Genomic DNA, 17,723 nt, shown 5'->3' on the forward strand with positions numbered 1-17,723 from the left:
CATCTTGGCCAATAAAATATGTCGTTTATCTATTTCACTCAAAAATAGAATGATATGCTATGAAGCTTCCAACTTGTATGGCATGCATCATCACAAAAACCTTATTATGATGAGAATTCCATTTTGTGAATAGTATGAATAACCTCTTTACCACACAAAGAGAGAGAGAGAGAGAGAGAGAGAGAGAGAGAGAGAGAGAGAGAGAGAGAGAGAGATCATTAAGAAAAAGATGATGGAGGATTGTATCAATGTCTCTAATGGAAATTTCAGGGAGAGATGTTTGCAGTTTATGGCACATTTATGACATAACAGAGACCAAGATGACATGATGTAATACAATGTACATAATTTTCGCAGAGAGAGAGAGAGAGAGAGAGAGAGAGAGAGAGAGAGAGAGAGAGAGAGAGAGAGAGAAGGGAGCAGTTTGAGCAATGCAAGACACACCTCCAATCATAGTGTAGTATTACAAAAGAAGCTACCATAAGGTTTCGTCTATGACAAGGGCATACAATATGTCTGATAACACTTGTTAACAAAAAGTGGCATGAAATGTGTTGTTTGGTCTTTAGTGCCTAATTGGTTGTCCCAAATTTGAACCAAGTGAACAATGTGCAAAGATATGTGCAAGAACTAACACTTCCACATGGTCTAAGCTCTCATGTGAATATGGCTATGATCGTACTGTAAAGAGCACATTGGCATCGAGCTTAAGAGGCCAATTTATTTCTCCTTCTAAATCATAAGAGATACTCTAAGATGAGAATTTCAACTTTGTAACTACTTTCTTACCTCATCTTCCTTCACCCTCATTATTCCTAAGTTTGATTATGACTTCCTACGTATTATTTTTTCTATTTTGCTCAATTTCTGGGACAACTCGTGCTAACTCGCTCGGGTTTTGGGATTCCTCATTCTGTTATTTGAAAAAAATTAAGATATGACCGATTCATTTTGCTACTCTATGTTCAATATCTAAACTATTGCAATGTTGATGTGCTCTTTTCTATTGTACATATTCGCTCGGTTTCTTGTTCGCTCGAAATTATTTTCTCGGGGCTAGAGATTCCTCCCTCCTTCCTAGGGATGTGGGAAGACTTTTTAGTCTTCCCATGACCATCCAATTTTCCCCTACTTTGGCCTTTGGACAATACAATTACATTTAGGAGCTTTAGCCTATGGAAGTCTTAATGGAGTTGAACCTTAGGTATTTTAAGCCCCATTGAAGCACATTGATCTTTTGCAGATTGTCCCCCTTTGGATCCCTATTTTCCCTCCTTCGTATCCTTACAGAGACGTGTTTGGCAGCCTTACCAATATTCTAGCTTTTACTCCCCTGGTACTTCCCCATATTAAATGATCAGTTTAACATGAGAAAATCATTTGATAGAATTAGATATTAGTTTTCATAACGTTACCTCTCTCTTGAAATCATAGTCATCCTCAACTATGAGTTAGAGACGATAAAGCCTACTCATTAGTTTGTTTGTTGCTAGCGGGTAGAAGATCCCTATTTTTCCCCACGACACCGTTCCAGAATGGATAACTAGTCCATTTGGTGCTTGAGAGCCTTAGCTAGCGCAAGCATGTCTAGATATTAGTTTGTATCAATATTTCATAGTAGAGTGACAAACTCTACTTGGTGTTCGGGAGACATCGTCCCCACAAACATGATCCTAAGCATGCATACTTATTAACATGTGTGCACAAAAAAGAAAAAGAGAGTCTTATAAGACAAAAACTTTTTTCATTAAAACATATCTACATTTTCTTACTCTAGGGAATTATTGTAAGCATCGACAAGGTTTAGGTTATCCTTTAACTATATGCCTTGTATCCATCTAGCATCTTCAAAAGGATAATTTCTAAAGTTGATAAAATATCATCAGATAGTCTTACCAATACCTTGTCTTCGTGTTGGAGAATGGACTCGAGCTGCAACACCTCTTCTTGGCCCTCGATCTCCGGTGGGTCTTCAATAATTTCTTCTTGAGGTGGCTCTCCTTTGTAAATCTTTAGTAGGCTCACGTGGAAAGCATTGTGTAATGAGCCAATGGCTGGGTAGCTTGAGTTGATATGCCACCTTTTTGCTAACTTAGCATAGTACTTTTGGTGTCCCATAGGATTCTTGCCCATTGTGTGCCTTAATCAAGCCTTAGGAACCTTAAGCAAGGCCCAATCATTTTGTTTAAAGGCTAGGGCTCTCCTGTGCTTATTAGCAGCAGCCTTTTGCCTTTGCTGAGAGATGGATATAGCTTCCTTAATCTTTTGAAAACATTCTTGCAGGTCTTGGCTATATTCATCTGCAAAAGCGAAGATCTTCCCATGTACCTTAAGTAGCAAGGGACTTTTTTATCTTACCTCTATCACCTCAAAGGGTGCTTTCCCCATGGAAGTATGTACAATGTTGTTGTAAGCATACTCCACCAAAGGTAAGTACTTCTCCCATTGGGACTTTTGATCTACTTCTGTGACATAAGCTTTTAGTAGATCAAGAATTGTTAGGTTAGCTATTTCACTTTGGCCATCCGTTTGGGGATGATAGGCCCAAGAGTAGTTTAGCCTTGTATCTCAATTCTCAAAGAGACCCTTCCAAAAATTATTGGTCATTCTCGGATCTCTATCTGACACTATAGACATTGGCAAGCCATGGTATTTGAAGATTTGTGATATAAAGAGGGTTGCCATTTGATGGGCCTTGATAGTATTTTTGATAGGTATGAAATGTGTTTCTTTGCTAAACGTGTCTACTATCATCCATACTCCTGTATTCCCATGGATAGACTTGGGCAATCCAAAGATAAAATCAATGGATATGCTCTCCCATGGTGAATTAGGGATTGGCAAAGGTTGAAGCAATCTAGGTTGCTTCCCTCTCTCAAACTTCCTCTTTTGGCATACCACACATTTTGAAACATACTCTTGTATGTTTTCTTTCATGGCAGGCCAATAGAAATATGTCTCTATCCCTTTTAGCGTAGACTGAATCCCTCTATGCCCCGCATAAGGAGGAGCATGAGATTCATACATTACTTTCTCACATAGTGAGTTAGTAACGCATAGTCTATTGCCATAGAGAAGATAACCATCTTGTAGGGTAGATGGTTCTTCCTTCTTCCATAGTTCAAGGGCTAAAATCACATCTCTAAACTTGAGATCAATAGTGTACTCATCTATCATAGAAGATAGATCATTGTGAGTTGCTATGGATACCGCATTCACTCTTGGTCGTCTTGAGAATGCATCAACCACTTGATTATGCTTGCCAACAATGTGAGCAATATGAAAATGAAATTGCGAAAGGAAATCTGCCCACCTCATTTGTTTGTCGGAGAGCTTGGTCTGTGTCATGAAGTGCTTAAGGCTTTGGTGATCCGTTTGTAGAATGAAAGGAGTCCCCAATAAATAATGCATCCATGACTATAGAGCATGTAGAACTTCTAAGAGTTCCTTCTCATATATCCCTAGATCTTGCTCAAGAGGGTCAAGCCTTCAATTTTCATAGGCTATGGCATGCCCTTCTTGGAGCAAAACAGCTCCAAGGAAATCACCACAAGCATCACATTGGACCTCAAATGGCTTTGAGAGATCTAGTACTGTAAGCACAGGTTGAGAGATAATATTCTCTTTAAGCTTTTTTGAAAGCATTGTTCTCCTCAGTGGACCATATATACCTAACATTTTTCTTTTTTAGGTCATGTAATGGTCCTACGATTTGTGAGAACTTTTCTATGAAGCGTCTATAGTATGCACACATACCTATAAAGCTTCTTAGTTCACGCAAATTCCTTGGATTAGGCCATCTTTTTATTACCTCTAGTTTTGATGGATCCATTTGGATGCCATCTTGAGAGATAATGTGACCTAAATATTGAATCTCTTATTAAAAAATTTCAATTTTCTTTCAATTAATATAAAGTTTATTCTCTCGTAAAACTTGAAATATTACTTAGAGGTGTTGCTTGTGTTCATCTAATGAATTAGAGTAGATGATTATATCAACAAAGAACACTCAGTAAAGGTTTGGTGAGGCCTAAATAGCTTCTCCATCAAGCGGTTAAATGTGGCTGGTGCATTGGTCAAGCCAAAAGGCATGACAATGTACTCGTAAAGACCAATCATAGTGTGAAATGTGGTCTTTACAATGTCTTAATCAACTATCCTTATTTGATGATAGCCACTTTTTAGGTCAATCCTACTGAAGTAGATCGACCCGTGTAGCTTATCAAATAGGTCTTCTACCCGTGGAACAGGGAAACCTATTGTTGATAGTGATCCTATTTAGTGCTCTATAGTCGACACACATACGATATATGCCATCTTTTTTTTGCACTAACAACACTGATGAGAACAAAATGGAGATGAGCTAGGCCTAACCATGCCTTTCTCAACCAACTCATGCACTTGCCGCATAATCTCCTCTTGTTGAGCTTGGGAAACTCAATAAGGAGGTTTATTAGGAGGTGAGCTTCCTGGAAGAAGTTCAATTGCATGGTCATCATCCCCTCATTTGGGAGGTATCTCACAAGGGATGTCGTCAATAAAAACATCTTGGAACCCCTTGAGAAAATTGGATAACTCTAATTCCTTTTAATTTTTTATATTTTCTTTTGCTAAAGCATTAGGTTCATTTTGAGAATCTTTAACAAAAATCATGTACATAGAAATAGAGTCTTTATTGACTTATTGAAATCTTGCTTATGTACAAGGGGTATGGTACTACCCAACTCCTTAGCATCTATGTACATATCTTTTTCCCTGAACCTAAATAAGATTTACTGTTAAACATGGATCGCGATCCATGTACCTCATCATGATATTTGGCTATAAATTGACAAGTGGGTAGCTGATACAAGTTGAAACACATTTCCCAAAAGAACCATTGGCAAAAAAGTTTACAAAAGAGGTGAAAAAGGCCAAAAATAACAGATAGTTAAAAACCACGTGAGCAAACTTGAGAATTCACTTTTGGTTGACACAAACTCGTCCAAATCCAATTTTTTTGATACCATAGCATCCAGTAAACATGTTGATCCTAATGGTACCAAGAAAAGTCAATTTGGCTTCCAAACATAAATCGCAATCCATGTATCTTTTTTGAAATTTTGCATAAGAACTAGACTAGTAGGTAGCTGGTATCATTTGGAACAACTTTTTCAAAAGGCACCATGTCAAAAAATTGAGAAAAATGGGTCAAAATAGCCAAACATAGACTCAATAGTCAAAAACCGCAAGGCAGACAGAAAACTCATTTTTGACAAGGAATAAACTGTCCAAATTTAAAAAGAAGTGGTGGGGTAGACTATTGATACTGCCAATAATTAGCATGCCAAATTTGGTGTCTAGATCTGGTTGAACATGGATCACGATCCAGACCCCTAAGGAAATTTTGGACAAAAATTTTATCTTCTTGTAGCAAAGACCATTGTGAATAAAACCTCCCAAAGAAGCATTGTCAGAAAAGTTAAAAAAGTGGGTGAAAAGGGCAAAAGACAGTTGAAGGTAAAAATCGCCATATAAACCTAGAGGCTAACCTTTGCTGGACCTAAACAAGTCCAAATTATATAAAAACCATACAACAGGGGTCAATGGACCAAGGACAAGCTGTGTCAAGTTTTATCACCTTCTGACACAGAGGTACATGGATCGCGATCCATGTCCTGAGACCAAACTTGGACCATAGCTAGAGCCCATCACAAGGAGTCTAGTGGTCTTTTCAAAACTGAATTTGGATATCAAAAACCAAACCAAAAGCCCGAAACTGTCAAGCATGCTAACAAAGTTCTATAATTGACCTAATTTTCAATCCAGAGGTCCATTTTAAAAAACAAATTGATACCATAGGACCTACCAGTCACATTGATTTTGATGGTACCAAAAAGTCAATTTGGATCCCAAACATGGATCGTGATCCATGACCCCATAGTCACAGCTAATTAACCTAAACATTTCTAGATTAGTAGTGCATATATAAGGAAACATATCCCCAAGTCAATTTTTGGAAAAAAATCAATAAATTTGGGTCAAAAGGGAGAAAAATAGGTGACAGGCTGAAAATTACAGTGCACACCTATTATTGGGCATTTGATCTATGAAACAAAGTCCAAATTAAAAAAGAGTTGATATTTAGCTTGTGGACATCATTAGTAACAAGCTGGCAAAAGATCAAGTCCAGATGTGGTGGAACATGGATCGTGATCCATGTCCCTTCATCTCAAAATTTGCTGAAAATTGGTACAAAGTCTGCATATGACCTTGTTTACATACTGCCAAAATTTCAAGTAAAAATTTGACAGCAGGTCATGGATTGTGATCCATGTACCTCAGCATATTGGGGGTGTCTAAGTTGATGAGCTTATAGATATACCTGAGTACATCTCAAATCTCAAGTTTGAGCTAAAATACCTTCTCGAGACCAAGATACAAGGCAAAGTTCTTGTGTTTTTGTATTGAGACTATTTTGAGTGTTGTTTCAAGTATAGTTCACTAAAATTTCTCTAACTTTTGATAGACAACTCCAAATTGAGCGCGGCTTAGCCAGGAAGAAATCTTGTGGGCAATAGGAAAAAAATTTAGAGATGAATTTTTCTAGGTTTACTAATTCAAAACTTTTAGAATACCCCAAGTCTAGCTTCTAGATACTCAAGGATAAAAAATACCTAACTTTTGAGAGACCTTATAACCAGGGTAAAAAAGAGATAAGTTGCACTAAGTCAAAGTGGGCTTGTAAGAGACTACCTTGAGAGTTAAGCCTTAACCATGACAAATCATCCACCACCAAGGTTTTCTAATCCAGTCAAAGACATGAAAAATGCAAGAAACACTGCAATGCCGACAACAATGGGATTGGGAGAATACCTAGAGGAGGGGCATTCTCTAATCAGCAAAGCAAATGTGAGATTCATCAAAACCCACAAAGCCATGACATAATTTGTAACAAACTATTCTCATGAGGGATTATACAGATTCATAAACGGGGATCCATCTATCTTCTATAAGTGTGTAGAGCCCTATGCTAGAGAGTTGACCACCAATAAGAACCTCTATGCATTCACATATACAGATTCCCATGGAGTGCAAGTTTTGATGGTAGATAATTATGGACTTGAGTACATACTTGTTTATCCAATTGACTTAGAATGATACACATACAAGGGTACTCCAATCTCTATTTACTTTCAGCCAAAAACGATGCTAGAGGAAACATCACAGAGGATTCCATCGAGATTTTCTCCAAAATGAGAGGAGAGAATGAGAGATGTCTTTCAAAGAGACCATGAACCGGTTATATTGGTGACTGGCCCACAATAATTAAGACCATAGAAAGTGGCTCAATGTATTAAAACAAAGTACAATGGGTCAAGGGATCCATATGCTCATGTCTCACTCTTCAAACAAGTTTTGAGAGTTGAACAGATTGCAAATTTTCATACTCAGTATGAGGGATTTGGATTGTGATTGGAAGGAAAAACCTTGACGTGGTTCCAACTAATGAACAAAGATGATTTTTGAACATAGCACAACTCTTGCAAGAACTCACAGAGCAGTTCTCACAAAGGGGGATCAAAAACAACACAGTGTCCCAGATCTACGCTTTGAAACTGAAAAAGAACGAGAGAGTGAAGGAAACTCTGCTTCGCTTCAAACAATATACAGAGAGATGTTCTCTGAGAGAGTTACCACAAGATGAGATCCTATCAATTCTCTTCATTGAGGTATTAAAGAAGGAGACTCTAAAAAATGACCTATATTTGAAAGGATACACGATGTTTAAGCAAGTCACTAGAGAAGCTCTTTATCTAGTTGACAATTGTAAGGACTATGGAGAGGTGATTGACGATGTATAAAGCGTGACTAATAGTGCCTTTTCTCCAAAGAGTGAATCTGCAACAAAACAGGATATTCAAATTTCTACAAGACTAAGCCTTGATCAAGTGGTTGAGGAGGTGATTAGAAAAATAAACCAAGGCTATGGTCAGAACCTGCATGTACGATAGCCTCAATTGAGGAGATGTGAGACTTGTGGAGGGGATCATCCCACCCAATGGTGTAATGCTCAACCAAAAATTTCCTCTTCTGAATGATGGTAGAGTGGTAGTCCTACACTCACCCAACGCATGTGCCACAAGCCATGAAAACCAGTACTCCATGAATGCAAATACACTCATGTTCATAGCCAATCAAGAGTATGGTTTGAAGAACATTCTTAACAGACATGAACAACCAGTAGCTAGATCACCAGCTATGCAACAAGGTCTATGCTATGAATATGGAGGTGACCATTGGGAACGAGGTTGCCAAGAATATAAATCTTTGGGTTCTATGATGATTGTGGCTAGACCATCTACTCCAGCTTTGTGCTAAGAATCTAGACTACAAGGGCAAAGCAATAATGAAAGTTTTAGGAGTGATGCCTTCGTTAAGTGGATCCAAGGTAGAGCCCACATTTACTTTAAATGTGATGACTCGCGGTCAAGCTCAAGAAGCTGTCAAAAATGCAATCGTTGTTGAGGAACCCACATTGCCACCTCAAAACTAAATCCATAACACATCGGTGAGAACTGGAAGAAAATCATGGAAATCCAAACAAGAAAAAATGAAATCAAAGAGGCTGAAGGAGAGAAAACATTGGAAACAAAACTACACCAAACCAAGGAACTGCTTAGAGTAGAGCAAGAGAACAAGAAAAACACAAAGGGACGTGAAGAGTCAAAGATTGACTCAGTCAAGCTAAAATCAAATCAAACCCAAGAGCATAGATGGATGATGTATCCTCATCCGTGGTATGAAAAAGAGAGGTTGCAAATGTGCAAGAAGCTCATCTAAGAGGCTGAAGATCTTATGGAACCAGATGTTCCAGATGCTCCAAAAATGGAGGTGCTAATCCGTAGAAGAACCCAAAAAGTGGAGAACCAAAGTGTTGTAAAGAGAGACCAAGAAGAGCCGGAAGTTCAGGAACCTTTAGATACAAGGGAAGTAGCCAATACCAAAGATGGGGTGGGCTCACAAAAGCACTGATGTCTATTCCAGAAATAGAAGAACCATGGCCACCAGTTTTGTGGGAGGATATTAAAAACAAAAAAGACGGAAGTACTACCCTTGAGTCAGCCCCTATCACTGAAATCAATCTAGACCATGAGTTCTACCTCGGAAATATCCAATCACTACACGGTGATGCAGGGATAGAGTTATTAGAAGATAGCAAACCTTAGACTCTAAAAAGCTTGCCTTTGTATATTGGCAACCATGAACAAGATAAAAAATTAGGAGAGTAACATCTCAATGGAAATCTAATTCCAAGATGATGGAAACTAAGACTCGTCATGAACAAGATAAAAAATTAGGAGAGTATCATCTCAATGGAAATATGATCCCAAGATGATGGACACTAAGACTCTTCATGAGTTGATGTAACTCTATCCAAGTTATTGCAGATAAGTTTTGCACTTCTCAATCCGTTGCCTTCCACACACACACACAGAGCCTCTCTCAATATCTCTTTGCACAATAGACCTTGGGGGGGCACACCTGTTGTTGACACAGGCCTGTAAATGTACTCACATAAGAAGAGAAGAGAATGGGAAAGGGGGAATGGATACAAAATGGTGGCAATGATGGATTCTCTTAATTCAACATGACCATATACAATATGATCCAAGCTGGTACACATTTGCAAGCTCAACACCCCGACCCGCAGCCCCCTCTGGCTCCACGTAGCACAAAATGGCCAAAAAGTCCCAAATGGAAAAATCCCTTACAAAAACATGAGAATATCCTTTTATAGGAGAGGCCAAAGCTTCAAAAAGAAGAAAATTTTTCTTTCTAGCTCGTATAGTCAACTTGAGCCTCTTTTAGCATTTTCCCCTTGCATTACATACAAGTGTAGCACACTATACTTAATAAATCTTGCATGGCTCTCCACCTCGATAAGTTTCCCTCTCTTTTTCTCACTTAGTTGCATGAGAAGAACCCCTTGGATGGGCCTTTGTAAAACTCTAACTCTCTCTCTCTCTCTCTCTCTCTCTCTCTCTCTCTCTCTCTCTCTCTCTCTCTCTCTCTCTCTCTCTCTCTCTCTCTCTCTCTCTCTCTCTCTCTCTCTCTCTCTCTCTCCACCTGAGCACCACCACGAGAAGGCCCCACCAATCACAAGCGCGAGTGCTTGTGGGAGGCCATCCTTACTTCAAAAGTTTTGGGCCCAAGGTTGCGAGACAAGTCGCTGATGGGCCGGCCACATCACCACTGTGCACCACCAACAACTATCAATGACAACACCGCTTGCAACCACCGTACACCCACCGATGACAATAATCGCCAAATACCGTCACGAAGTGTGTCACTTAGACATGCTCGCAGGCACACCATAGCCAATGCTCAAGAGACCTCTCTCTTCCCACCTTGATACCCCTATGGGCTTCACACCTCATCCCTTACAGCACAAACTCTAGACTCCTTGCTTTGCATGTGGGATATATTATGCACCATGTGGCAACCCGTGATCGATTCACACTCTAGGGATCCACAAAAACCTTTAAAGAAAACATTCCAAACACTCTCCCCTTGCTTTGAACCTCTTTCATTTGATGCTCAATTCTCTAGTTCTTGGGCTGCACAATCCAGCTAATAACACCCATTTCAAGCTTTGATCTTCACCATCATTTATTCATTCCAACTTCACTTAGCATGTAGATCAAGTGATTGAAAACTACAAAAAGTCACATGTTCCAACCTGCTCAACAATAGATCTCAACTTCAAGAGGCTATAACTCCACAACCATATGCTTGATGAACAAGTTGTTAATCCCTGCTAACTTTGTACAATGCATACCACACTCTAGAACCCTGTCAAGCTTCAAAAACCTTTAGATGGCATGCTTTCCAAAGCGGTCAAACCGGCTCAAATTCTGCCCCGGACAAAACTTCAAACCTTTGGAGTCATATTGTTGATCCAAAAGACTGACACACTTCACTCTTTAAGCACTTCATCATACACTTCAAGTCCTCCCTTGAAAAACTTGCACTTCATACCTGCTTCATTGCCTAGGCTTGCACTTTCCAGCCCATATAAACATGCCTATGCCATCTTCTATATTCAATACACTTTAGCTACACCAATGTACAATCTTGGAGACATCATCTCCATGACACAGATCCTCTATAAAATAGGAAAACATAGCCAGATGTGGATTTTCTAGTGTCAACACAACCGACATAATATGCATCCATGTAACCCACAATGGATGCATCATTATTACCAAAGAATAAGGTTGTACCTTTCAGATATCTCAAGATGTGCTTCACCACTTCCTAATAAGATATTCCATAAATTAACTAACCAATCCAATTGCAAGAGCAATGTCTGGTCTTGTGGCCAACATGGCATACATAAGACTATCAATAGATGAAGAATATGGCACCTTTTCCATTCTAGCTTTCTCAACATTAGATTTTGGAGCATCATTCTTGCTAAATTTTGCATGTGCCTGCATTGGGGTACTCAATGTAGCCTTCCCCCTTGAATATTAAGATATTGTAAGACTTTGTGGATATAATTTTCCTATGATAACTCCAATATTCGATGTTTTTTATCTCTCTTGATTTTCATACCAAGAAGGTGATTTGCATCTCCCAAATATTTCATAGCAAACTGCGTGCACATAGTGACTTTTTCAAGATGGAAATCTTGTCTTTAGACATCCTATGGCAATGATCATATGATTGCAATAAAGTATTGACAAGATCATAAGTGAAGCATTGTTAAAATTTTGGGTATACAATATCATCTTTAGACTTCCTACCCAATGACCATATCATCGACATAAAGTATCAAGATCATCAGTGAACCATCGTTCAAATTTTGAGTATACAAGCAGTGATCTTCTTGGCTCCTTTCATACCTTTGAGACTACATGTACTTGTCAAACTTCATGTACCACTACCTTCAGCTTGTTTTAGTCACCTTATGTAGTCTACACACCACTTTTGTCCTCATAGACTAAATTTCAGGTTCAACTTCAAAACCATTTGGCTATTTCATGTAGACATACACATCATATTTTGTGTGAATAAATGTTGTTTTTACATCCATGTAAACCACCTCCATGTCCTCAGTAGCTACCATGTCCAAGAACAAGATGCAAAGTAGCCATCTTGGCTACTACGCAACCTCTTTCATGGGCTATATGTGCATCTTTGATTCATTAAAGATCACCTATGACCTATAAATAACTCATGTCTCATGAAAATTAGCTTCTACATTTCTAAAATTATTTATCATCTTAATTTGGCCATTTGATTATGGGAAAAATAAAAGAGAACAAGTGAATTTGATTAAACTGCTTATAGATTAGCTTGGTCAAGGAGAAGCTCAAGGACTCCATAGCCACAGACCTCAAGAGCTCTCACCAAAGAGTGCTCTTAACCAATGAGCTTGAGAACCCTAGTTTCTTTTACACGTTGCCTTATATACCTAGGGTAAAAATATGCAATGTTCGGGTGCCCAAGGCCTTTAAGGCTCCACCAATTACTAAATCTGCTACCTAGGCATACTAAATGACCTGTTCTTTTTAGCTTAGAACTCCCCTGAGCCCGTAACACATTATAATATTACAATGGCTTGAAATAAATCGAGAATTTACAATACGTGACCATTTTGGGAAAACGTAAAAAATGTGTAACTCCAATCTTTACTGCTTCTTCACTTTGATCTTTGATGTGCATCCATACGTCTTTGGTCTTTAGCAGCTTCTGTTAAATGACGTTGAATCAGTTAACATTCCCCCCTTTTGATTTTAGTGCCCGTCCTTGGGCACTGTTGAAAAGTGTCCGTGGAGGCAATGGAAGGTTTTTGATTGGTTGTTGATGGGATGATTGTATTCATTATTTTTTGAATTTGTTGATGAGGTTCAATTTGCTTCGACATCTTGATTGGTCTGAATATGTTTGATGTGAGAGATGATGTTGCATTTTTCGTTGTAATAGCTTAGTGAGGAGGCTATTGTTTATTTATGAAAAGTATGTACAAGGGAAGTAGAATGATGAGATTCTAAATTAGGTTCTAATACCTAGATGACCAAAGGGTTTTGCGTGAGTGTTGGACTCTACGACACTCCACCAATTGTCAGTTAATAGACTTTGACTCTTATGATCATCTCATCCAGCATGAGCAACACGACTTAGATATGCTCAACTCTTCCTGCTTGAGTATAAGCCTAATAACTATGACTCTTAACACAAAGTTTAATATGACTTGAAGCTTTGGGACTAATGCTTTTCTCATTTTATGGCTCAAAAGCTCGACTCTGATTATGCCAAAGAGTGTTTTTTGCACCCTGGCGACTTGAATTTTCACATGCTTGTGCTTACTACAAACATTTCTTCAGGTAAAAGTAATCTTGAATCCTCAAAAAGAGAATTATTGAAGGACCAAGTTGGCATTGAAGGTTTCTTTTGCCATACCTGTTTTATCATCTTTGAATTTGCATTCACGTTGGTTGGATCGTCCTTCTTTGACTGTGAATACTCCATTATTTGTTTGATTCTCCAATTAGGCTGGTTGATAGGAGTCTTTGATGTTGTTGTAGGCCCTGTTCACTGTCAACATTTGGATTTTGACTAGGAGCATTGGAAGACTTAGGAATTCAAATCTTTTGAGGACCTTTATAACTCCTTTGTTGACGTTGTTGAGCTCTAGGTCTTGTTGAGATCTTGAGATCTTCATGCAGTTCTGGTGTAGTTGTAGTTGGCTTGTGGTTGACTGGTAGCCAAATCTTTTGTATAACCTGTGTAGAATCCTTGTGTAAGAGGAAGATTCTTTGAGGATCTATCTTTGTTCTGTATCCTCTTGTGAGTTATGGTAGAATTTAGCATCTTTCAATGTTTTTCTATTGCGTACCTGCTTCTTAGGTATCCTGGGATATTGTCGAGGTTGATACCTTGTGGGCCTCCTTTCTTGGGAGGGACTTGAAGCTACTTCATATGCCCTAACCTTAGGTTTTGGTACCCATATCTGCCTGTTACCTCCATAGTATTCTTGTTCTTTTAAGCTCCATTGTGATATTATCCATCCCATGTGTTTGTCTTTTTGTATTGATTTCCTGTCTTTAATCCAAACTGGATCATTAACTTTGACAAAACTGCTCGGAACAAACACTTGCTTGAATTTCCTTTGCTTTATTGAGTACTTTGGCTGATATATCTTTGCTTTTTTGGGTGTCCCCTTTGAGGTTTCAATTGGGTTAGGAATTGACTTGAAGTTTTGAAAGCCTGACTTGCTAGAAGAATCTGATCCATGAGAGTTCTTTGATGTAGAGGCATATGCTGTCACATTTTCTTTGCTAATCGGTGGAAGTTCCACTTTGGCCTTACCTTTGTCTGCAAGATTTGTCTTTGATATTTGTGACTTCTGTAACTCTGAATCTAGCATTAATGATACCTATAAATTCTACTGGGTACCTCTTGGAGAAGAGAGTATTAGCATTTTATCTTCTTTGTAGACCTTGTGTTGATCTAACCACTGATGTCCAAGGATTACATCTGCAAGCATGTCTTTTGAAGGCTTTAATTGAAACTTTACCTGCTCTTCATGATTTTGGATGCTAAGGGTAGCAACCATTTCATCTTGACATGTAGCCTTACCCATGATTTCCCTGTTACCTGGGTTGTTTTAAGTAATCTCTAGAATGCTCTGAATGTTTTCTGCAACCATATTGTACTTTACTTCATTATCTAGTAGAGCATTACATCTGACACTTGATCCTTTTGTACTGCTGAGAACTACATCTATTTTCATTGTTGGTGCTATTGAAGATTTCTATCTTGATTTTGCCATGGTCTCATCTTGATCTAACTGTGTCTCTATGGAGGGTAGCTTGAGACTCTATCTTCCAATCTGACTTTCATTAGCTAATTTAGTTGGCAATGTCTTGATCTTTGGACTTCCTATACCTTCTTGGTTGTCTGCAACCTCGTTCTTCTTAACTTCTAGCTTTGGTGGCCCTCTTTGCTCAATAGCTATCGTGGTTGCTCTTTGCTCTGTTTGATCTGCACTTGCTATTGCCTGATTTGCTTTAAGCTCTTCTGAAGTTTTGTTCCATGGAGATGAAGCATCTTCAATAAGCTCTTCCATTAGAATTGTGCTTGAGGACTTTGTACTGTCGTCCGCGGGTGACCAGTCTTGATCTTCATTATTTGTTTGCTGTGAAAACTGCATCTTGTTTGCATTCTGTATCTCTAACAACTTCAGAACCATTGGCATTTCCATTACGATGTCTTCTGGCATATCCTTTGATGTGATCACGTGGAATTGAGCTATGATGATCTGTGAACTTATTTCAATGGTGGTGGAGATGATTCCCCATCATTCTGCTCATTTGTCTCCTGATATGCTCACAAATTCAAGAGCATCTTCCAATTGTGGTTGACCACATCTTTTCCAAGTGAGAAAATACATGAGGTTCTTGTCTAATTGAAAATCTAGCTTTACTTCTCTTGACAACTTTTCTTCGTTTTCACCAACCATGTTGCACTTGATTGTCTTAGGATTTCTTTTTGTATTAACTTCTTTTGCTATGGAAACATCCTTTGGTTGAACATTATGTGCATTTTCTTTGCTTTGATCTCCTGCTTCCGTTGATGTCGACTCGTATTGCTATAGTACTGTACTTTTTTGCACTTGTTGAGCATTGTCCACCTGTATCTGAGTAACCTTTGATCTTAAAAGATCCATTGTACTTTCTGGAAGAATCTGTCTCTTTGAAGGAGATTTTGGTGGTGACCTTTGTGTAGCTTTTTGGACTTTAGCTCCCAATGACTTTGACTTTTTTGTTACCTGTTCTGGCAGCTTGAGGCTTTGCATCATCTTCAGATAGTCTTTGACTTCAATCGGTCCATCTGTAGGGGTTTGTACAAGATCATGATCTTGCTGATATTCATTACCATGTGCATCTTGATATGCGTATGTGAGCTTGATCACATGTAACTGTTTGAACACTATGGGGTTTGTCGGGTTTTTACTTTTACTTGATCTTCATATAAGCATTTGTCTGCAGATTTTGAGAGAACTTGGGTCAATTGGAAACTTCCAACAACCATATGATCTTTCAATGGTTTTTGCTTTGAAGGGGTATGTTGGCTAGAAGCTCTAGGGCTTCTAACTGGTGTAGCATTTCCTGGTACATAAGCTGAGCTTGATGGATTTACAGCTCCCCTTTTTCTAGGGTGATCACTATAGCCTACTTCATTGTATGAGTTCAAAACTATTTGGCTTTGATTTAGTCTCACCTTTTGGGATTGTGAAGGTACACTTTGGGTAGCACTGTTGACATTTGGCAACTGCAAACCTTCTGCATAGTTTCCTATGTATCTTCGTGAAGCATGACAAATTATTCCCCAAGTTAAGCTATAGATAGCATTATCTTTACCCTTCTATTGTCTATCCCATCGGTCTCCTATAATACGAGCTTCTATGGTTTTAGGACCCAAGACATCATAGATGCTAGACTCTCGTCTATATCTACGACTATTTTAGTCAAAGTATGTGCTCGTTTGGTCACAACGTCGAAGCTTAATTTTTGATGGAGGAGAGTTTGTCTCTGAACGGATTTCTGGGTTCACTCGGTTAATATCCTTAAGCTCTAGAGAGGATGGGCTATAATACATTATTTCTTCTTAAATGAACCATTCTTTTTTATCTATCACTGGGCGCACTTCTACGAGCTGGTATGTGGGCCGTTCAAACACAGGTTGATCTTTTTTGTACAGTTTCTCTTTTTGGTCTACATAGTGTCAATATGAATTATGTGTGCCATACAATGCTAGCATCATTCTATTTGATGTGTCCCATAGACTCATGAATGATTGCACACTTGTGGCATTGGATGCAGAATCGTTTGCAAACCTGACAGTCTTTTCAACCTTTGGTGATATGTGGACACCTTTACTAAATTCATGCAGGAATTTGTTGTTCAAAGAGTCAATTTTAAGCTTTTCAGGTGTCTGTGCATCTTTATGCTCATTTTGAATTTATAGTGTTTTTACTGGTGCTTCTAATGGTAATGCAAAATCATCCGATTGCATTAAAAGTGACGAATTAATGCATTTACATCGATATTCGCATACCTTGCTTGGCAGTTGATATGCCCTTGTTGTCTGGGTTTCTTGGACAATCTTCAGAAAAATGTCCACCTTTTCGTCCACAATCTGAGCAATACACCATGACTGGTGGTATTTCATTTGGTTCTGTCATGTCAGGCTCTAGTTGAGAAGCTTCTGCTTCTATGCTTACCAAGTTGTTGGTATCTTCTTTTAAAACACTAAGCATCAAGCTGTAGAATGCTCCATCTTGACCTTTGTACCGTCTTTGGCTTGGTTCTCCAATTAGACTTGCTTCTATTGGTTGATCTCTTGGATCTTGCAATTCTGGTACTCGATTATAGATCTGACCACTGTAATCCATGTATAATGACCCTGATTACATATGCACCAATAATTGTATGTTTTGTTGGCTTGTGCAGGTTTCTGGATAACCACTTGGGCTGATTATTTGCACTTCATCTTTGAACTTGCAATACCTGGCTCCATTGAAGTCTGTGAACATCCGGGAGTTCTCTGAATCTGGCTTTACTCTAATCAATAGGATCTTGGCTCCTCTACTCCTTTTACTGTTCATAAGATACCTATGACCTTCTGAATCCGGGAGTTCACTTCCGACGACTTTCTTTTTATTTTTC

The 17,723-nt window shown here is 38.7% G+C and overlaps 1 pseudogene; it reads left to right on the forward strand.

Annotated features, from left to right (window-relative positions):
* The window catches only part of LOC147442504 (uncharacterized), a 64,161-nt pseudogene that overhangs the window by 11,276 nt on the left and 35,162 nt on the right, over positions 1–17,723 (forward strand).

Source organism: Adiantum capillus-veneris, chromosome 14 (genome assembly GCF_014529385.1).
Source record: "Adiantum capillus-veneris isolate H3 chromosome 14, ASM1452938v2, whole genome shotgun sequence".
Classification (NCBI taxonomy): domain Eukaryota; kingdom Viridiplantae; phylum Streptophyta; class Polypodiopsida; order Polypodiales; family Pteridaceae; genus Adiantum; species Adiantum capillus-veneris.